Genomic DNA, 23,865 nt, shown 5'->3' with positions numbered 1-23,865 from the left:
TGCTGCGTGATTCCACTTATACGAGGTATCTCAGACACTCAAACTCATAGAAACAGAAGGTCGAATGGTGGGGCTGGGGCTGGGGGTGAGGGCAGATGGGGAGCTGCCGTTTGGCAGATGCAGAGTTTTAGTCACACAGGATGGTGGTGGGGCAGGCGGGTCCTGGGGATCTGGCTGACGATATTGTACTGTACTCTTGGAAGTTGCCGGGAGGCTGAATTTTATGTTATGTGTTTTTTTGCCACACTAAAAAAGAAAAATATTGAGAGAAACCAACTCTGTGGCATAGATTGACACTTGATTATATCTAAACCCCCCAAGCCTAGCCTGAGATTCGGCAAAGAGCAGGGGTTTAAAAAAATGTTTCTTAAAGGAGGAAAACCTGAACGAATACAAGAACGAACTTGAGACTACAATCTAAAGTGTGTTCAGCTACTGTTTATTTTCTGGAGCCCTTTGCCTCTCTCACTCTGGGGCTTGATGTCCACGGTGGTGGTTGGAAGATTCATGGTCACTAAGGAATATCTTGGTGATCATCAAGAAGATTCAAAAGCACCATTTTCAGATAAGAAGCTCTGTGGAGAAGGTAGAAAATTCCAGAGTCACTGAATGCCCTTTTCCTCCAAGAAACTTTGTCTCAACTGTCCTACCTTCTGAGCTGTTGTGGTCAGCAGTTCTTGTCTCTTCAATGCTTCATTTTTGTTATGTTGGATTTCCAAAAACTGATGTTTCCCCATACTGAAACAAGTTCTCCTCCTATTACACGTTTGAGCTTAATTCTTGACTTACAAAGTGATTCTGAATGTAGGTCGCTCCTCTCGTGTACTGCAGAAGCTACAAGGACCTGAAGCAAAAGAAGTCAGAGGCTGCATCATGCAAAGGTGGCCTCTTCGATACAGGTAGATCTCCCCGGCAAGTCCACCCAGTGTTCCTGGACCAAGGGTTCACGGGTGGTCCTCTTCTAAATCCAATCTGGGCAATAGCAAGCTGCCAAAATATATTCATTCATTCAAAAAAATGCTAAGCATTGCATCAGCATCAGGCAGTCAAGTACTAGGACAGGATTCCTGCCTTAAAGCTGCCTGGAGTCCAGTCAAAGAGACAGACAGGAAAATCAGTGATTAATCCCAGAGGGATAAATATAGGGGTGTGGATACAGGCCATGGCAGAGCAGAAGATTTGCCACTATCTTAGCTAAGGATACATAGCCCAATAAATGCTTTCAATGAGAGAGCTAATCTATAAAAGATGAACAGGAGTTAGCCAGGCTGAAAGCGCAGGGGGTGGGGACCAGGGAACCAGACAAGCATATTATGGGGAAGGCAGCAGCTTGCTCATATCCTTTGTGCTCCAGGAAAATTGCTCTGGCTGGAGAAAGGAGCTACGGTGCAGATGATGAAAGAGATAGGAGGCAAGGGATTAAAGTAAAAGTAAGACCAGGAAGGTGCTCATGTGCTTTCTGATGAGCTTGAACTTTATCTTGATTATTGGAAGTGGAGTGACATGAAGAGACTGGCTCTTCAGAAAGACCTCTCAGCACCAGTGTTCAGGGTGGATTCGAAAGAACGAGACAGAAATGGGGCAGCTACTTACATGGCTATTGTGACTCTTCAGAAGAGACATTATTAAAGTCTGAACGAGGAAAAAGGTGGTGGGAAGGAAGAAGATAGAAAAGATTCAGAAGGCTTTCCTTAAGGAGATGGTAAAAGGCAGCGTTTAAGATTATACACTTTGAAGTCACAGTCCCTGGATTTACTAGCTGTGTATTTTCTGGGAACATAACTTAATCTCTATTTTTTCTAATTTTAGTTAATTTTGTGATTATTATTATTCAAATCATAAAGGGAAAAAAATACCTTCCTGTAATCCCACAACCTAAAAATAACCACCACTAACATATCACTGTGTGTTCTTTGTACCTCATCTGTGTTTTCTACAAAATCAAGACCATACCCTATACATTTTACATTTCTTCTGCAACCTACTGAACCAAACAAAACTAATTATAATTTTTTCCCTTAAGAAATTTGAAAACTGCAACGAATATACTGAAAAATTAAGCACCATGTACAACTGATAATTGTTCTGTTACATGGGTTCAAATTCTTTTTTTATAGAACAAAACAACAAATATATTCAAAGCAACACTTATTCTGTGATGCTACATATCACTTAGATTCATAATCAACCACAATCAAAAATTTGGTATATATATTTCCATGTTCCATACATCTAGAAACAACTATTTTAACTGTGAGCAATATATAATAATGCTTTATGTGTGTATCTTTAATTGTCTAACAGGCTTCACACAATGTGAACTCCGAGAAGGCAGCATAGAGTAATGGCTAAAGCTTGGACTCCACTCAGCCTGCCCGGGGTGAAGTCGTAGGTCTCTGTAACTCACCAAGTGCATAACCTTGGGGAGATTCATCTCCTTCTGGCCTATGCCCTTATCTACAAAGCATGTTGCCGATTTATTATGCTGATTAAATGAGTTAATACCTTTGAAAAGATTAGAATGACATCTGACACACAGCAGGCCTCCAAATGATGTTAATTTACTTCCTACAAGTTCTGATCACAAGGAGAAATTTTTTTTCCTTTCTTCTTTTCTGCTTTCTTTTCTTTCTGTTGCATCTATATGAGAAGATGGAGGTTAGCTGAACCTATTGTGGGAATCATTTCACAATATGTGTAAATCAAACCATCACGCCGTATGCCTTAAACTTCCAGTGATATATGTCAATTATTTCTTTAAAAAACTGAGAAAAAAAGAGATAATTTTCTAATCACTTCTTTTAATCATTCTATAGCTGGCTTTTTAAATTTTCCATTATGTTATTATAGAATAATTATGATATATATGTGTATATATCTTCTATATATATTTTTCCATGTATTATCCAATTGATAAACATTTAGATTGTTTCCAGTTTCTTGCTGCTCCAGATAAGGCTGCAATAAACATTCTTATACTTGTCTTTCTGTGTGCAGTGTCTGGAAGTATCTCTAGGGCAGATTCCAGCAGCAGACTTCTGAGTCATTGTGTATGCATTCACCATTTTATGAGCTCTTGCTACATTGCTTTCTAATCTAGTTTTACTGACTCATACGTCTACCTTTCCACTTCTACTTTTCGATTAGTGCTTATCTTTATCAACACTTGGTATTGTCCCACTATCTCATTTTTGACAATCTGATTATGAGAAATGGCATCCATTTTTATTTTAATTTATCCTTCACCCGTAATCAGCAAGGTTGAGCATCTCATGATTAATTACTCATACTTCCTCTTCTGTGATACGCTTCTTCATTTTCTTTGCTCATTTTCTATTGATTGTCTTCTTCTTCTTAATTGGTTGGATTTTTTTTTAATATATTCTGGATTCTTCTTATTTAATTGTATATAAATTGCAGATATAGTCTCCTGGTCCATTGTAAGACTTTTAAATTTGTTTAGTTTTTTTTTTTTTTTTTGAGGAAGATTAGCCTTGAGCTAACTACTGCCAATCTTCCTCTTTTTGCTGAGGAAGACTGGCCCTGAGCTAGCTTCCATGCCCATCTTCCTCTACTTTATATGTGGGACGCCTCCCACAGCATGGTGTGCCAAGTGGTGTGATGTCCACACCTGGGATCCGAACCAGCAACCCCGGGCTGCCGAAGGGGGATGTGCGCACTTAATCACTGTGCTACCAGGCCAGCCCATAAATCTGTTTAGCTTTTAAATTTATTTGTTGTACAAAAGATTTTAATGCTGATGCAAATTAATCATTTGCTCCCTTTAGGGTTTGAGAAATCCTTCCCCAGGTGCCACCCCCTGGTGTAATGATTAAGATCGTGCCCCCTGCTTCTCAGGAGGGACCTAACATCACTCGTGAAGCCACACTGTGGAGGCAGCCCACACAAAGTGGAGGAAGATTGGCACAGATGTTAGCTCACTGACAATCTTCCTCAAGCAAAAAAGAGGAAGTTTGGCAACAGATGTTAGCTCAGGGCCAATCTTCCTCCCAAAAACAAAGTCGTCCTTCCCTAATCCACTCATATCCTTTTCTATTTTAATCTGAATGTTACAGTTTATTTTATGCATTTGGGATTTTTAATCTATCTGGAATTGTTTGTGAGTATAGTGTAAAATAGAGAATGCCATGTCCCTATACTATTTATTTATAAATCCACCCCTGTCGGGTACCAGGATCCCATTTAGGTCTGATTCTGGGTTTCTCAATCTATTCCATTTGTCCTTGCTGCACTGTTCTAATTATAACTTTATCATGTAATAGAGGACATTTGTATCATTCTGGAAATTCCTTTTTTAGTCAATCTCTTCTCTTGCAAATAAGCGATGAGCAGAGCTCCATGAAAGGGGATCAAGAGGGAGGAATTGACATTCAATCTGGGAAATATTAAAAGGGATGGATAAGAGGAAACAGAGTCGCAAAATATTTAGGAGTTAAATTCAATAGGGCTTGACATTATATGTTGAAGAACTGGAGAAGTGAAAAACATAGGAAATTAGGGGTGCCTTGTCAACATGCTTATAGCATAGATCACTATGTGGTTGCAAGATTGCCAAATGAGGTAAAACTGTTGTAGAAAAATGGTTAGCTTCAGAGAGGAGAATGCTGAGTTTGGTTGTAATTATTACATTACAGGCATCCATGTGGCATACCAGTGGCATTGACCAACAGGAAACTGGATACACAAGTCTGAAGGTCTTAAGAAACCTCTGGGCCCAAGAGACCAAGCTGAAAGTTATCAGTAGGTAAATGGCAGTTACGTCTCCACGCCAGAGGTGATCACCCAAGAGAGCGCATAGATAGTCAGGAGAGCCTTCTTGATATATAAGGAGAAAAGTGGAGGAAGGAAAATTTACAGAAGAAGAAGGAAGGTAAGGAAATGATAATGTCAACTGAAGCAGAATGTCCAGGAAAATGTCTCTTGGATTTGACAATTTGTAAGCCGATGGTTACTTACTGGGTAAAGTCTGAACCTAATTGCTAGGATAGAAGCCAGATGTGATGAGTTACCAAGTGAATGCAAGGGAATTGAGACAATGAGTGTAGACTATCTCATTGGGAAAATAATATTTAAATGCCACTCAAAAACTATGAAGACAAAAGTGAGCGGTTGGTTGTCAAGGTTTAAGCCTTGTGTGGCTCACACGAGCTTGGATCTGTCAGTGTCGTAGCCTCATGCAAAGCCTCGCAAGGACTGTGTAAACTTGTTCCCCTAGATGACCTCAAATGCCCACAAGCTCTTCATCTTTTTTCCACAGAGCACAGAGTAGCTGCCAGAGACTGCTTGGAGACTCAGCTCCCTCCAACCCCCACAAAGAAGGAATCCGAGCACCCCCAGAGGCTTGGTCCTGTCTCCAGTCCTGTGACCCATTTTGTTGTTTGTCGGGAGGAGCTAAAGTCGTTCTAAATTGATAGCCACCTGTTTCCACTGGTGGGTCTACTAGGATTGCTCAAATTCCATGCTCATCGTAGCAACGGTCTCCTTCCATGTTCCTATTATGGAGCCTTTTCCAAGAGCCAGACCCAGCCTTGTTTCCCTGAGGTCCATGCCTGTCCATCTCGTGTTAGTCACTTTTCCAGGATGAGGACTTACGCTCACCAGCCTTCCCTGGGCTTGCCTCCAATCCCTTGAACAATTCTTGTAGGAAGTAAGACTTTAAAATGTACCTTCTGACCTCTAATCTGAAAAACTGCATGGACATCTGTTTTCTGCCGTATCCCATCTTCCCAGACCTCTACTTTCTGTCCCCGTACTTCTTCAATTCTACCTTGTGGTCTTTCAGGGATCCCCTGACTTGCCCTGACCAGTCTATGAAGACTACAGTCTGGTCTACTCTGGCTCAGGCCTATGACACATCCACTGAGTTCCTATTATTAAAATATCTTCTTAATTCTCTGAGTTTTCAGTTTTGTTTTTGTTTTTCCCTGGTCACCAAGTCCCAAAGACTATGCTTGTCTATTGATGTGGCCACTATCAATTATTTTAAAGGGTAATTAACAAATCAAAATGTATATTGATGCACACTATATGTTTGTATCATGCTGCCTATTATGGGAGTTACAGAGATAAGACATCAAGAGAAAAAAGGCATGAAAATACAATGTGGTAAAAATCAATAAAAGATGTAAGGTTTCATAACAACAGTAGACACAGACTCACCTGGCCAGCATATTTCCCAATGAGTGGTACAAACAATAGCAACAATTTTTGGCTGTAAACTCTACAAGAAAAGTTCATGTCATTTGTCTGAGCTTTTATACCATTTTGTCTGAGACTACCAGGTGAAAATCAAGAATTACCATCAAGGGAATTTTACAAATAAAGAAATCTAAGTTTATAAAGTTCAACTGAATTGCAAAACTGCAGTTGAACCCTAGCATTCTGCTTCTAGAGCCTGAATGTGATTCCAGTCGGGGTAAAGTCTAGACTGCTAACCTGACATCAAGGCCCCGCACATCTGTTGGCTGCCCCAAATGCAAGCCATTGACTTGCTCTGCTTTTTCTCTTGCCTTTGAGCCTTTGCAAACTTTGTTCTTTCCTTCTGTAATGTCCTTCCCACCTTCCTCTCCCAATTAAATGCAAGAAGTGTGAACCGCTCTCTGACGCTTTCATCAAAATTACTTCTGAGCTCAGGCAGCGTTTTTGTAATACCTTTATTAAACCACAAAATTCTCAAATCATGTTTTTTCTTTTTTTGCGTCTTATATGTACAATTCCCATTTAAGACCTTTTTCTGCTCAAAGGAGATTAATACAGGACTTGACAAAGAGGTGGGCTCAAAGCAATATTTGTTGAATGAATTAATGTATAAAAGCAAGTCATGAGTGAAGTTTGTTCAGCTACTGGATATTTTCTGGGAAAGCCTTGCACTTCACAATCAATCTCTGTATTCTGCAGAGCTTGGGCCCAGTGTCTACGGTGAATAAAGGACTAGTGGCTAAGAAGGAATCCTTTAGAAGCATGTGTGCCCAAAACTCTGGGGGAAAAAAGAGGTAAATTGCAAATGATACACTTACCTTTAAGGATCTTCCATGCTCTTTTCTCTTTCCAGATGTCTCAAATGGAGCAACTCTCCAGGTGACATTGGGAGCCATGCATTGGCTGGTAGAGTCACAAGATGGGAGGAGCCTGGATTCCTGAGTCTTTGCTTGAGGATGAAACACGCAACCAGCGACACCTCCATTATTATACTGTTGTGTGAACAAGAAATTTGATTGTGCTCAGTCACTAAAATTTGGGGGTTATTTGTCATTGCAGCTAAATTACTTTAACCTAGCACAAAAACAAAATAATACTACTCACATACATTAAAAACACATGCACAGGGGCTGGCCCTGTGGCCAAGTGGTTAAGTTTGTTCACTCCACTTCCCGGGTTCGGATCCTGGACACCGACGTGGCACCGTTCATTAGGTCATGTTGAGGCGGCATCCCACATGCCACAACCAGAAGGACCCACAACTAAAAGATATATATATATATACAACTATATACTGGGGGGATTTAGGGGAAAAAAGCAGAAAAAAAAGGAAGATGAAGATTGGCAACAGTTGTTAGCTCAGGTGCCAGTCTTTAGAAGAAAAAAACAAAAACACATGGACAAAACAGTACTCATTTTGTAGAACACATACAAACAATAAATAAATAGATGCATACCTAATAGAATAGTTGCCTAGGAGAAGAGATGAAGGGATGAAAATAGACATGGACTTGCAGGGAGCAGCAATGATGAAGTACCCTCTAAGGTACCAACTGAGGAGTATAACTATGCTCCTGAAGCCCAAAGAAAAGGAAAAAATTGTAACTGTGTAAGAAAACTAAGGGAATATGAATATTGAATCTATGATTAAGCAGCTGCCCAGTGGAGGTAAAGTAGCCAGGCTTGGAGCTTGCCCTTAGATAGAGTGAGAGGGAGGCATTGCTGAAACGCCCTCTCCTCAGAGGTTCCAATGGTGAGAAATTGTGGTGTCATCTAGGACCGAGTTGGCTGGGCCATAGGGCCAAATCACAGCCAGCAATACTGATGAAAAAGGTGATTATTCTGAGATGCCAGGAAGCTGAGTCTTAATTTTAGTCATCACAAATTGCGGTGCATTTTTGGGAAATTCATTGTATGATCAGTACTTCAGTTTTCTGAGCTATAACGTGAGCATAGTTACTACCTTATCTATTTTAGCAGCATAAGGAGTCTAAATTATCTCTACTCAAATAAGGGCACCTCAGAACATAGTGATGGTGGTATGTGTACATCTGTGTACGGGGACAGAGAGCCGCCGACAATTCGACCAAGATCTGGAGTGCTCCGCAGCTGCAAGAATCTGTCCACGTTCTGGTTTAATTATCTCACCTGTGCAACATCAGTCTCCTGAAGGCAGATCTAATGCCCTTCTGAAGAGCTAACCTAATGAGGAAGCCTCAGGTAAGCGTGGTCTAAATAACTCATGATGTCTCTGCTATAGTTTGTCTAGAGGAGGTGCTCTCTAGGCGACCACAGAGATAAGAGATATAAGCATATTCAGTGAAGGAAAGCAAGACCAGAATGGAAATTTTCAGAACAACAAGAACCAGCCTGGAGAATGTTCCATTAATAGACTCCCTTTATGGGCCAGTTATTTAGAGTAATTAATATCTCTAACTCATGGCTTCTAAATATTGAGTCTTTGGGTAAATAAAGTCTATGAAACAATGTACAAAACTGTCCATATATGTATTTATGTGCATTTTTTTCTGGGGAAAATAAATGGCTTCCCTTGGATTTTCAAAACAATTACCGACTTCAAAATGGCTTAGATTAATGGAGTTCAGTTTCAGTTTAGCAATTGAAACACGTATTTGGTGTGCCAAACACCAAATGGGAAAACCAAGTCCTCCTAAATCAAGGGCAATCCTGGGCAGGAAAGGATGTCAGGGCCAGGCTGGAAGACTAATTAAGTTAACCTCTGAGGGGCATTTATCATCCTGGATTTGTCTACAAGACAACTTTTCTGTTTAAGAAATACATTACTGCCCTGATTCTTCTTGAACTTTGTCATGTTTAGACAAAAACGTTCTTTGAAATCTAGAAATTATTTTATTTAACGCTAAGTCCATCCCTTTGTCCTTCAAAAACTCGTTGCCAAAATCTACACTATGAACCCAGCTAAGCAGCCCCTCTGGAAATGGTCACACTCCACGTGGAATTGTAGGCTTGGCCATTAATTCACTCACTTCCACCTTAACTTATTCACTCACTCAGGAACAGACTGAGGCCGGGATTTGGGGGAGAGTCAGGAGTAAGGACAGGAATGGGGTTGGGCCATGAATGATATTAGAATTTAAGAGAAGTAATAAGCCTCAGAGAGGTGGATTATGTGTGAGGATGGGGTAAGTTTCAGTGTTTGGTGAAACTCAGATACGTGTCACTGGGGATGTGTGTCTGTTGCAATACACTACTGAGTAATACATAAAAACAGAAGTTTATTGGTTAATTTAGATCAAGAAAAACGATGGGACTGTCCAAATGTCCTGGGTATCAAACTTTCACTCCAATTAAATTGCCAGATACCCTATTTGAGGCAGAAGGGGTAGGCAACACAAATACACAAATGCTGAGTGACGTGAAACAATTGGCCTTATTTTGAGAAACATATTACAGCTGGAAAATAAGAGAAACATGGAGGTGGCTGGGGAGGTAGAAAAGGGGATGGATCACAAAGGCTCCGATATTATGAAGATCTGTATCTGGATGGTGAAGGCAGTGAGGGTTACTGAAAGGAGTTCGCCATCTTCCAACTCTAAGAGTCTGCAGCCCCATGGAAATCAAAGGCAGCAATGGAGGTGATTGATCTCTAATCCTCCAGGTACCTGAAGAGACTTGTCAACATCACGGAGACTCTGTGGTACCCAACCTTCCTGTCTGCCCCACAGCTGTCTTCAGGAGCCTCATCCTGACTGACAGGAGACAGGCACTCTGCTCAATCTGCTATGTGAGCTTCTGCAACACTGTACCTTCAGAGACAGCTCATGTCCTAGGTCCCTTTCCAGACTTTGGTACCATGGGACTGTCCCTCCGCAGGCTTCTGCAGATAATCCTGAAAAATCCAATTCCCATATTCATTCCTTACGATATCCAAGGGGAAGACAGTCACACAAACCCCAACAAGTGAAGTTGCCTTCTTTCTGTTGCCTTCAAAGATTTCATTTAATGCAATCAATTCTGATTGTGCAAATGTTAAAAAACCTGAATCTGCCTGAATTAGGCAGTTGTGCTCAACGGAGCTAAAAGAACCAGGAATATGAGTGTAGAGGAGGAGTGTGCCATTACAAAAACACTATGTCCTTGTAAGGTAGAGCAGCAAAGTCTTGTGGAGCAACTGCAGCTATGTTGGGCCAAGGAAACAGGAGGAGAAATAAATAGCTGGTAGGGAGTATGAAGTGATGTGGAGGGTGACCATCAGGTATTTGTAGACTATGTTTCAGCTCCATTTACTCAACAAGTATTTACAGACAATATACTGTGTCCCAGGAGCTTTCTAGAGCTGGGGATACATCAGTAAACAAAATAGGCAAAATCTCTGCCCTCACAGAATTCCAGGTTGTCTTAGCAGCAGTGGCAAGTACTTCAAGGGGCTACCTAGAGAGAGAAATGGCTCTTCAAGTGCTAAGATGCTCAAAGTTCACACTTTTACAAGGAACGAAATTGCCTGAAGATTTTTCATGAATGATGCCCCACCGTGAGGCAATTACTGAGTGCTGAGTATCTTCCATTTGCCCCTCCAGACCCACTTTCCACGCTTCTCTCCCCCGCTGTCTTCTGTGAGAGTTTACCCTGCGTGGACTCAGTTAAGGGTATTTGTGCTCACTGGTTTCTGCTTGGGTTCAGCTGATAGGAAACCAGATTGGAGAGAAAGAAGAGAGTGGGGTGAGGGTACTTACTCCCCTGACTCCTTCCCCTCAAATTTTCCTCAAGCTGGTGGCATTCCTTGAAAAAAAGGGCACTCCGTTTCTCTCAAGGAGCCTTCTCTTCATGACCCTCTCCCTCCAGATCCCGTAACCACAACTCCACTTGTCCCTTTAGGCCCAAGGGTTGAAGCAGAGCCTCTACTCCTGACCAATGGTGTCTTCACTATGCCACATGGTTCTCCTCCTAGACCTCGCCAATTTTGTAAATAGTTCCTCGGTGTAGTAGACTGAATAATGGCTGCCCAAAGATATTACTGGAACCTGCAAATGTTACCTTATAAGGAAAAAGTGTCTGCAGATGTGAATAAGTTAAGGGTCGTGAGATGGGAAGACTGTCCTGGATTATCCAGGTGGGCCCTAAATGCAATCACAAATGTCCTTTGAACAGACAAAACAAGAGGAGGCAGCGTGACCATGGAGGCAGAGATAGGAGCAATACAGCTGCAAGTTAAGGAATGCCAGCAGGTGGAAAAGGCAAGGAACAGATTCTCCCCCGGAGATCCCAGAGGAAGATGAGCCCTGCTGACACATTGATTGAAGTCCAGGGATGTTAATTTTGGACTTCTGACCTCTAGAAGTATGAGAATAAGTCTCTCTTGTGTTGAGCCACCAAGTTTGTGGTAATTTGCTAAATTAGTCACTGGAATATAATACACTTTGTTAATAAATTCTCCTAAATTTCTCTGATTATCCTGATGAGACGTTATCCTGGTACTACGTGGTGCAGGGTGATTATCATGATGGGTTATAGAAGAGCAAAGTCCTTGATACGACATATAAAATTGTGGGTGCACCTAGGTAAATCTTTTGCTAAAACAAAGGCTCTAATTATCATCAGATTCTCAAAACAGGCTGTGTCTCAAAAGGTTAGAAGTCAAATTATTAAGCTCAATGTTGGCAGTTCCCCACTGCACCAATGGAAAAGAACAAGAGCTCTTATCCACAGGATGTGTAGACAAGTCACAGCCCACGGGGCCAGCCTGGAAGAACAAGTTGGCTTTTTAATGACATTTTCCATCTTGGATTTTATGCAAGCCTACTCTCATGTTTCAGTATTTTTTATTACTCTGACCTCAGGATTTTGTCCTGTATCAAGGAAACAATCTCTTATATTCTAGAAAATCTTTTCTTTAAAGTTAAATTTATGACATTCCTGCAAAATTTGAGTTAAATTTAGTCCATCCATGCAGCCCAGGAGGGGCAGCTCAGTTACACATAGCCACACATCCACCTATAGAACATTTGGGCTATCTTTTCTATAAGCGTTCACACATCTATCTATTTATCCTTGTAGCTGAAGAAATGGAATCAAAGATGAATAAGATTTAGTCTTTGTTACAAAATTATCAATTTTGTAGCTCAATTTAATAAATGGACTCTATAATAGTGGCCCAAAGCAGGCAATAATAATCTTCATTATGAGGTCAAGGAGTGGGAACATTGCCAAAGAGAGATGTCAAAGCAGCATCTCAAACATAGTGTAAGAGTTTGCCAGGCTGCAGAAGCATACCAGACCAGCTGCGGGAGAAATATCCCAAACTGAAACTTGTCATCTTTGCCTTTGTTTTGACCAAGTCACATAAGTCTGTATTTTTTAAATTGTAGGTCATGAAACCACTTTAGTGAGAAATGTATGGATATACCACAGTATCTTTATCTCTTCACAGATGGATGGGCATTAAGGTTGTTTCCACTTTTTGTCTATTACAAATAAAGCTGCTATGAATAGTCTTGTACAAGTCTTTGAATGGGTATATGAATTTCTCTTGCGTAAATACATGGTGCTGGAATGGCTGGGTGTATGCTTCACTTTTCAAGAAACTGTCAACCTGTTTCCCAAAGTGGTTGCATCATTTTACTTTGCCACCAACAATGTATGAGAGTTCAAGTTGTTCCACAGCCTCTTCGACACTTGATATTGTCAATCTTTTTAATTTTAGATATTTTAATCACTGTGTACTGGTATCTCCCTATGGTTTTAATTTTCATTTCCCTAATGACTAAAGATGTTGGCCATTTTTAAGTATTATAGCATAGAATTTATACACACACATATATATCTATATCATAGACTATGTGTGTATACTATGCATACCATATTTATCCTATATATTATATGTACATGTATTCTATAGTAAAGTGACTGTTCAAATATATGTCTTTTTGGTTATTAAATCCTTTTGTTTATTGGGATGTTTGTACTCATTAATGAGCACTCAAGTGTTCTTTGCATATTCTAGACATAAGTCTTTGTTGGATATATGTTTTGAAAATGTATTTTCCTACTATGTGGTTTATCTTTTTATTTTCTTAACAGTGTATTTTGAAAAGAAAGAGTTTTTAATGTTAATGAAATCTAATTTATTTGTGTGTCTGTGTGTCTGTGTGTCTGTGTGTGTGAGTGTTCTGTAGAGGTGAGTGGGAATGAGGCGGGATGATAATCTCTTCCTGGACTCAGGAGAGAAGGTGGCGAAAGAGCAGGTGATTATGAATGAGTGCATGTAGACATGGGAAGAGAAACCAAAACATCATGAATTATAGCCCAAACTGTCTCTGTGTAAAAGATATGAAATTCTGTTGCTACATAGACTGGGAGAGGGATGTGGAATAAAATTATAGACATCTCAAGAATAATAATAACTAATATTTAGATATATTTACATATATGTGTATATATAAGCTCCCTTAAAATTATTCTTCTGAGAAAGTTGATCATTTACAATAAATTATCTCTTTATAAGTGGGCAAGTAAAAATGTGATTAAAACTGTAAGTTGAGGAATCCAATAAATCTAGGTTAAAATCCTAGCCCTGCCTGTGGCCTTGAGAATTTTACTTACTATCTCATTGATCACAAAATGGTGAATTGAGCAATTGAAATGGAGTCTAGAAAAAAGGATTTCTTAGAATTTTTTTAAGTGTCTGTGCATGCAGCCTCCACCAAACAAATTTCCAAAAGGATTTTTTTGTAGAAATTAAAAAATTGATTCTAAAATTTGTAAAATTGAAAAGGACTAGAAAAAACAAAACAATCTTAAAAAAATAATCTGATGAATTTATACTTCCAGATTCTAAGACATAGATATAAACTCACAGTAATCAACTCAATGTTGTATTTGACTGTAAAGACAGACCAATGGAACAGAATAGAGGGTCCAGAAATAGACTAATACATAGACAGCCAATTGGTCTTTTTGTTTGTTTGTTTTTTGAGGAAGATTAGCACTGAGCTAACATCTGCTGCCAATTCTCTTCTTTTTGCTGAGGAAGACTGGCCCTGAGCTGACATCCATGCCCATCATCCTCTACTTTATATGTGGGACGCCTCCCACAGCATGGCTTGATAAGCGGTGCATATGTCCCCACCTGGGATCTGAACCGGCGAACCCCGGGCCACCGAAGCAGAGTGCACAAACTTAACTGCTATGCCACCAGGCCAGCCCCAGACAATCAATTGTTTTTTATAACACAATTTAATGGTACTGGAACAATTGGATAAACAAATGAAGAGAAAAATGAATTTCTACCACTATCTCAAATGATGAAATTAACAATGTAATAATTTGAGATGGATGTAGATATAAGTGTAAAAGTTAAGACTATAAAGCTTTGAGATCTATGCTGTCTATTATGATAGCCACTAACCACATGTGGTCATACAAAATTAAATTTAAATTGATTAAAATTAAGCGAAATTTAAAATTTGTTTTCTCAGTCACTGTAGCTGTATTCGAAATGCTTAATAACTAATGTAGCTAAAGGCTACAATATTGCATAAGGCAAATAGAAATTCTTTTGGAAAGTGCTGTTCTAGAAGACAACATCGGAGAATGTCTTCACAAGCTTGGGGCAGGCAAAGATTTCTTATATATAAGACAGAAATCGCCAGCAATAAAATTTAAAAATCAATAAACTGGATTTCATCATAACTAAAATATCTGGTTATCAAAAAACAAATTTGTCAAGAAAATGAATCCACAAAGCACAGACAGGAAGAAAATAGTCACAACACATACATCTGAAAAAGGGCTCTGTATCCAGGATATATAAAGAACTTCTACAATTCTATAAAAAAGGGCAAATAGGCCAATAAAATGGAGAAAAGACTAAAACAGACAACTCACAAAAGGAAATACACAAATGACCAATAAGTACACAAAAAAGTGCTCAACATCATCAGTCATCAGAAAAATGCACATGAAAACGACAAAGATATCACTAGACATCCTCTATTGTGACTAAATGTAAAAAGAATGACACATCTGACATTGATGAGGATGTGAAGCATGCGGAACTCTCCAGTTCTGCTGTCGAGAGTATAAAATGGTACGACCATTTTGGAAAACTGTTTGGCAGTCTCTTATAAAGTTAAACCTATAGGTATATGTTTATGCTACAAAATTGCCACGACCTAGCAATTTCACTTGGGTGAAAGGGAGACGAAAGCACTTTCCACACAAATACTGGCACACAGATGCCCCTTAGTGACTTTGTTAATGTTGGAAACAACCCAAATGTCCTTCAATAGAAGAATAATCAAATTTTGGTATACCCTTACAATGAAATACTACTCAGCAATCACGTGAGACAAGTTGCTCATACACACAACAACATAGATGAATCTCAAAACTTTTTGCTAAGATAGAGAAGCCCTATCTAAAGAATAAACATTGTATGATTTCATTTATACGAAGCTCCAGAAGAAGCAAAACTAATCTATGCCTCTGCCAGGACATTTACTGGAAAAGAACACAAGTGAATTTTCTGCAACAAAGGAAATGTTCTATATCTTGTTTGAAGTGATGTGTTCACGGGCAGATGCACTTGTCAAAAATCACCGAACTACATTTATTGTATGTGCATTTCATTGAAAATTATTCCTTGATTTAAAAAATATTCTGGAGGGATAAAAAGAACCCATGTGTGTAGAGGTGTATTCTAAACGTGACTTTCTCTCAGTATCTAGTTACTGCGCTCTGGATACTCGTGCCCCTGCGCACCCATGCTCAAGTGCCCTCATAAGACATTTGCTGTGGAACACCCCATTATCAGCTTCTGTGGCAGAATAGAGGCCTTGCCTCCTGTGGTCTTTGCAGCCTCAGCTAACACAGCCTGCCCTTCATGCCTCTGCCTTTGCTTTATTGAACATAACTCATCGCAGAGTCTGACAAATTCCAAGTGTCATAGACAGCTAGAGCTTTTCTTATTCCATCAGCAGCCAACTCCACTATGAGTCATCCCAGAAAACAAAAATCTACTATCTCATTCTAGGCTTGTAAACCTGACTCTGTCCTCTGCAGACATCTTAAAGCCTGCTGTCAATCGATTTTTTTCTTTTGCGTTCTATAAACCTAACAATAAATAAGTAATAATGCTCAAACATCCACTTTGCATTTGCTTTATTTATTAAGCTTTTAGGCACATCTTTTGGTTTTCGAGTGACCTAAATATGCTCAAACATATATTGACATCAAGTAGGTTGCCATGGAAACTGAATGCAGCTGCACATTGAGACTTACAGGCAGATAATTTAAGAAACCCTGGAGCAAAGGACGAGGGCTTGATGGTATCCCAGACTCCCCCAAAGGCATATCAAAATTAAATAAAGCACTAAGTAAGTCTTGAAGTAATGGGTGCTTATTGTACGTTGAACAGTAGCTGAAAGAACAAAGCATTTTTACCTAAATATCTGGTTGTCAGAATACACATCATGATATTAGTTTGTTTGATAGGACAAATCAGATTTGGATTCCATGTTTACTCACAAGGTCAAAAAAGATAATAGTTTGAAAATCATCAAGTATATGCTTCATCGACAATATTAGACGTCCTCTTGAATGGATTAATAGTGAATATAGAGAGAGAGAAACATGGTCTTAGAATTAAAAGAATCCTACAAAGCAACTCACAATTTAGGGTTCAGTGACCCCTGATTTCAAGGAACTACCCCATCGTGTGTACCATTAAGAGCCCCAGTTTGGAAACTGATGATAATGTCCCTCTTCCTAAACAACACAAATACATCCATGTCAAATCACAAAAAAAGTGGTTTTCTGACCTCTTTGTAAACACATCCAATGGCATGAAGCTCACAGCCTCAAAAAAAATAATAGTTGTAAAGTGTGACTTTTGTAAGAAACCTAAATATTGGGGGCTTTGATCTTCATTTGGTTTCCCTTCTGCAGATCAGCAAAGCTGAGGGAAAGGTGAATTTTATCTTCTTTACCTTCCTACCTACTTGCTAGCATGGCCATTTTCATATCATCAGCTTAAAACATCCTCATTGTGAAAATTAAAATCTTTATAACGGCATAGCTCGTCGTACTCTATAAAATGTTTCCTTTAAGTTTTCTGATTTCTAGACAAAATAGAGCTCAATTTCAAAATGTTCCATTAGAACCCTGATTCTGTGGAAAATTTAAAACCTTCTCCAAGTAAATCCGCAATTACATGGTATCCTAGAAAGAACACAAGACTTAGAATCAGCGGAACTCATCCTGAGTCCTGTGTTTGCTATGTACCAACTGTTTGACATTGAGCAAAACATTTAATTTGTCTAAATCTAAATTTTTTTCTTTGTAAAGTGGTGATGATAAACACATCTGGCTCCCAGAATTATTAGTTAGCTTTTAAATGATAACGCATGTAAAAGCATTTTAAAATAATAAAATTAGAGACAAGCACAATGTCCAATATTTTGAAGCTGAAATCTGTCACTGGTTCCTGCTATTCCTTCACTAACATTATAACATAGACTTACAGGCAGTACCAGGCTCTGTGTCTTCAGAGAAATGAAGGATGGTCACAGTCACTCATTTAATTCATACGACAAATGTTTATTGAGCACCTGTTATGTACCAGGCACTGTTCTAGGCAGATCTCAGCCTTCATGAAGCTTACATTCTAGTGGGGGAGTCAGAACATAAATAAGACAAAGGCATAAATTGCAAAGTACATTAGATGCTGCTACATGCTAAGGAGAAAATTAAAGCAGGGGAAGAGCTGAGAAACAGTGACAGAGGAGACCTCACTAGGATGGTGACATTTAAGCAAAATGTAGGTGAGCAAGTTAATTGTGTTAATATTAGCAGGGAAAACACTTCAAGCGAAGAAACAGCAAGTGCAAACATTCAAAGGTGGGAAGAGGCTTCTTCAGGCGAGGCTGAGAAATGCCTCATGACTAAAAATAAGTATATCCCCAAAATAGCAAATAACCTCAAACAATTACACATACACATACACAAAAAAATTCTATGTATAATGTATTTAGGGAGGTTAACTGGTGTTAATACCACCACATATATACACGTACTCACGCGTATAAATATTCATCTGAAAATTGTAGAAATGTATTTGATTTTCATCCAGGAGGCAATGAAAACTCTATACCTACCAAAAGGTGAAATTCATGGGTAAAATGAGGAAAAGGGTAATAGGACATGTGTTTCTGTTCTCATTAAAATGGCACTTTGCAATTCAAAGCATTATTAACTAAGATACATCTTCTGAGGCTGTGTGAGTCTTCATTCAAGCTTTGTACAGACAGCCCTGTGGGAATTCCTTTCCCAGCAATATGTATTAGGTGTATAGAGTAATAACAGTTCAGAACACCAGGAAAATGCTGGATAGCATATTTTTTTAAAAAGTCCTTAAAGCACAGCTGAGCTACCAGTTGAGGAAACAATTTGAGTCCAGAATGAGAAAGCAATTCTACAGGGACAAGCTGGCCATGGAGACAGCAATTGCCCTGGGATGTCTGATAATTCTTGTTAGCCTAGAGTCTGAACTTTAACAGCAAAGTGAGGACAGCAGATTGGACTAAGAGCTTGGGCCAGATGTGAGACCCCGACAGAAAGTTAAGATTGCAGAAGGGTGATACGTCAGTGAGTGAATCAGAAAATCCAGCCCCACAGAGACTCACCTGTCTTGGCCTTGATTGTAGGTCTAATGGCAAAACAACAGAAAAAGAAAAATGATTCTCCTCTGAAAATCTTTAATTATAATACTACAATCAGACTTTATGTCTGGCCAAAAAAATCCAATCTAAAAATTGTTTAGAAGTGATCATAGATTGTTGTACCCTTTCAACACCTAGAAAGGAGCAAGAAGCTTCCTCTCTCAAGGAAGAACCTACCTCCAACTGCAAATCTCAAAAAATTCCCACATTATAAAGCTCAAAGGGATATAAACTCACAATCAAAATTCAGCAAACTTACAGAAAGAACCACAGTGAACAGAGTCTGTAGGAATAGAAAACTGCAGAGTCAGACATGCAAAGACTCCAGTTAGTGGCCATATCAGATACAGAACCTAAATTAAGCATATATAATATGTTTACAGAAATAAAAGGTGGGATTGAAAGTTTGAAGAGGAAGCAGTTATTAAAATTAACAAAGCAATTTGAAAAAGAATCAACTAAAGCATTTAAAAATAAAAAATGCAATAATTGGAATTAAAAGTTCAATGGATCCGTTAAACAGTAGTTTAGAAGTCCCTCGTTTCTGAAAAATTGCTTCTGAAGAATATTCCTGAAGAAAGTGCTCAGAATATAGTACAGAGATACAAAGAGATATAAAATACATCTAACAGAAAGATCAAAGACAGAAGATTGAGGAGGCCCAATCTATGTCTAATTAGATTTCAAGATGCAAAGGATGGGTAGAATAGTCAAAAGGTAATATTAAAAGAGATCATTATGAGGCTGGCCCAGTGGCATAGTGGTTAAGTTTGCATGCTCTGCATCAGCCACTCGGGGTTCGGAGGTTCAGATCCTGGGTGCAGACCTACACACTGCTCATCAAGCCAGCTGTGGTGGCATCTCACACACAAAATAGAGGAATATTGGCACAGATGTTACCTCAAGGACAATTTTCCTCAAGCAAAAAGAGGAAAACCGGCAACAGATGTTAGCTGAAGGCCAATCTTCCTCACCAAAAAAAAAGAATAATTGCTGTGAATTTTTCAGAAATGATCAAAGAACCCAGTCCTAAGAGCCTGGAAGCCCAAAGAATTATAAATAGGATAAACAAAAAGTAGTCCACACCTAGACTTTTGTAGCAACAAACACCAAAGACAAGGAAAGGATATTTAAAGTAGTCATGGAGCAAAGAGAAATTTCCTACAAAGCACTGAGAGCTCACTTCTCACCATCAAACATGTAAGCCAGTAGACAATGAGGAAAACATGGTCCTAGAAAAAGAGAAGGTAAAATAACCATCATCCAGAATTATACAGACAACAAAACCATCTTTCAATAATAAGAGTAAAATAAAGGCAGATTTAGGAAAACAAAAACTTAGAAAGGATAAAACACATTTACCTTTAACAACGGAATTTCCAAATCTATAAAATGTTCCTCAGGAAGAAAAATGATGCCAGAAAGTTCTGGAAAGCAAGAAGGAATGATGAGCAAAGAAAATGTTAACCTGCTAGATAAATCCCAACAGATATCAACATAGAACAATAAAAATACTTTTCAATTAAAGGGGAAGAGTGTCAGAAAAAAAAAGAACTAAAATCCTGAATAACAGCAGGACATAAATTGGAATAATGATGATGGCTGAAAGTGATCTTGGAATCCCAGCATTGTTCTGAAGGAGGAAAATGTTGCTGATTAACCTGAAATCATGTCATTGAGGTATTTATGTTATGATTTCTAAATAAGTCACTAAAACATAAAGAAATGGAACGTATTATTGTGTATTATTTCAAACAAGTACCCAGGCAGGTAGGAGAGAGCAATGAGGCAAAGAAAATCAATTTGAAATAAGGAAGAAATGGAGTAAAAACATAAAACAGGAAATGTGGGGCATAGACAAAGTACAAAATATGGTTTTTGACATAAATCCAAATATGTAATTCCATTAAGTGAAAATGGATTAAGTTTTCTATCTAAAGATTGGCAGGATTTTTTCAACACAATCTAGCTATAAGCCAATTACAAGAGACACACCTAAAACAAAAGAACCTAGAAGATTTGAAAGAAAAATAATAGTAAAAAAAAATTTTGAAAATAAAGCTGGTTTAGCTATACTGCTATCAAAAATAATTAACTTTTTCCAAAAAGAATGAGGCTCAATTAATAAGGAATATATAATAATGTAAATTTGTAAATTAGTGTTTAACCCTGTAAAGCAAAAAGTGACAGAATGGCAATGAGAAAGGAATAAATCCACCAAAATAGTGAAGATTTTAATCAAGCTTTGTCAGAATTTAATAAACTATGCAAATAAGTGTCAATAAGAATAATGAGGTTTAAAAAATTGACAAAGTTGTTCTTATGGACATATATAAAATAATAGTATATTAGGTAATAGATTGCAGAATATTCATAAAACAAAATAATGCATAGGCATGAAAAATTAATTATACTCACATGTGTCAAAAGGGATGAATCTAAAGAAGAAGAAAAAAGCGTAACAGAATTCAAAGGAAGCAAATTCTAGGAGAACAGACCTAATATGATGCAATGTATAGAAAATTCAAAAGTGAATAAACAAAACTTACTTAGACACATAAACATATGTAGCAAAATAAAAGAGAAAATGAATAGCATGTTAAACACAAAATTCAGGAGAGTGAAACATGCTTTCAGAGGGGAACTTGAGGGGCTTGAAAGGAACTGGTAAGGTTCTTTTTTAAAAATAATGATCTAGAAAAGGTCAAGATGGCAGCACAGGTGGACTCTGAACCCACCTCCTCCCATGAACAGAGCCAAGCTACAACTATTCTTGGAACAATTACTCCTGAGAGACAACTGAAAACTGGATAAAAAGAACCCCCACAACAAGGGACAGTCCTCACTGAGATGGAAGAGGCACAAATTCCTTCTGAAGAGAAAAAAATCCACCTCCACAAGCCACAGCCCTCCACAGCTGGCCAGCAGCAACCCTGAGGTACACAGCCTTCCCTGGAGGAGTGGGGACCTGAATGGGAGAGCATTATCACTATAATCATACTCCAGACTCAGCACAACTGAGAAGAGTCTCACAATATCTGGCTTTGCTGGCTATTAACTACAATGGGGAATACCCCTAGAAAAGCTATTGTACATAAGGGAGAAAAAACTGGCTCTTAAAGGGCTCATGTACAAATTCACCTATTTCAGAAAGGAACCTAAAATCCTCAGAAAGAAAGGTGCACAGACCTTTGGTGAAAAGAGAGTCACCTGATAGGCTCTGGGTGCATCTCGATGAGAAGTGAGGCCTCTCCAGGGACTGAGACATCGGCAGCAGCTGTTATTGAGACCTAGTACAGGTGTGCTGACACAGACACTGGCAGATACCATTGGAATTCTTTCCCTGGCTTGTCAGCCCAGGGTGTGGCACACCCACTAGAGGCCAGATTTAATCCAGCTCAGCCAGGGTAGACAGCCTTCCCTAGGGACTAGCTGCACCAAACAGCAAGCCCTGGGACAACTTTTTGACCTGCATAAACTGGGTGCCTGGATCCTCTGCAGGCAGGTGAGTTGGCCAGCCTCTGGGGGGAGTAGGATTTGTGTGAAGAGCAATGGAGTGGGTGGGGCATTGCTGGAGTGTGTGGGGGCCTCTGCCGTGGGGTGACTGGGTATGCTCCAGGGGGCCAGGATATGTGCCCAGACCAGGACTGTCTTGACGATGTGTGTGGACCTATGAGCCATGGGGTTTATCAGCAACAGAAGACCTGTGCTTCACAAGTAGACACATAGGGGATCAGCCCCAACTTCCAAAGCCTGAAAAAATTGGGTGCTCCCACACCTTGGGCCAGCCCCACTCAGCCACACTCCTAAGAGAACTGACAACAGCCTTGCAGGCCTGAGGCTTACAGCAACTGTAAGGCCCTGATCCCAGGAACAAGCCACACCAGGGGCCAACTCAATTAACAGAAAAACTGCAACAGGAATATGCTATTAGACCTTGCAGCCAACTGTGCTAGGGCTCCCCAAACCTGATAAAGTGACTGAAGGGTCCATAGTAGCCACAGGCAGCTGAGAATTACAACCAACCAACCAGGGGGAGAGCCTAGCTTCCCTGGGCACCTACAGCAAGAACAACCCTGCCACAACAGAAGTACACAGGTAGCCCACACAGGGGTCACTCCTGGAACATTTGGAAGTGATGACAAGAGGGAATCCACTGCTGGGCCTCAAAATGCATCTCTTACATAAGGTCACTTTTCCAAGACCAAGAGACATAGCTGACCCACCTAATACATAGATTTAAGAACAGAGAAAAAGGCAAAATGAGGAGGTAAAGGAATATGTTCCAAGCAAAGGAACAGGACAAAACCCCAGAAAAAGAACTAAATGAAACAGAAATAAACAATCTACCTGACAAAGAGTTCAAACAAAAAGTCATAAGGGGAGCCACCCCAGTGGCACAGTGGTTAAGTTCGAATGTTCCACTTCCATGACCCAGAGTTCACCGGTTCAGATCCCAGGTGTGGACATGGCACTGCTTGGCAAGCCATGCTGTGGTAGGCATCCCACATATAAAGTAGAGGAAGATGGGCACGGATGTTAGCTCAGGGCCAGTCTTCCTCAGCAAAAAGAGGAGGATTGGCAGCAGATGTTAGTTCAGGGCTAATCTTCCTCAAAAAGAAAAAACAAAGTCATAAGGATGCTCACTGATCATGGGAGAAGAATGGATGAATACAGTGAAAACGTCAACAGAGAACTGGAAAATATAAAAAAGAACCAATCAGAAATGAAGAATACAATACTGGAAATGAAAAAATCACTAGAGGGATTCAATAGCAGAGTAGATAACAGAAGAATGGATCAGCGAGCTGGATGAAGGACTAGAGGAAATCACGCAAGCTGAACAGATAAAAGAAAAAAGAATTAGGCAGAATGAGAACAGTCTAAAGCAACTCTGGGAAAACATCAAGTGCACTAACATTCGTATTATAGATGTCCCAGAAGGAAG

General features: G+C 39.4%; 1 long non-coding RNA gene across 1 annotated transcript; it reads right to left on the bottom strand.

Moving 5' to 3' along the window:
- Positions 1-423: 423 nt before the first annotated feature.
- Positions 424-18,962, bottom strand: LOC139085016 (uncharacterized). The gene is made up of 4 exons (XR_011542977.1): positions 17,721-18,962; positions 7,038-7,211; positions 651-844; positions 424-575 (listed from the first exon to the last, which is right to left on the bottom strand). It is a non-coding gene; the product is annotated as an uncharacterized lncRNA (long non-coding RNA).
- Positions 18,963-23,865: the final 4,903 nt, after the last annotated feature.

The sequence above is a fragment of the Equus przewalskii genome, chromosome 8 (assembly GCF_037783145.1).
Source record: "Equus przewalskii isolate Varuska chromosome 8, EquPr2, whole genome shotgun sequence".
Classification (NCBI taxonomy): Eukaryota; Metazoa; Chordata; class Mammalia; order Perissodactyla; family Equidae; genus Equus; species Equus przewalskii.
The sequence above is the reverse complement of the archived record's forward strand: the minus strand, read 5'-3'. Positions and strand labels throughout refer to the sequence as shown.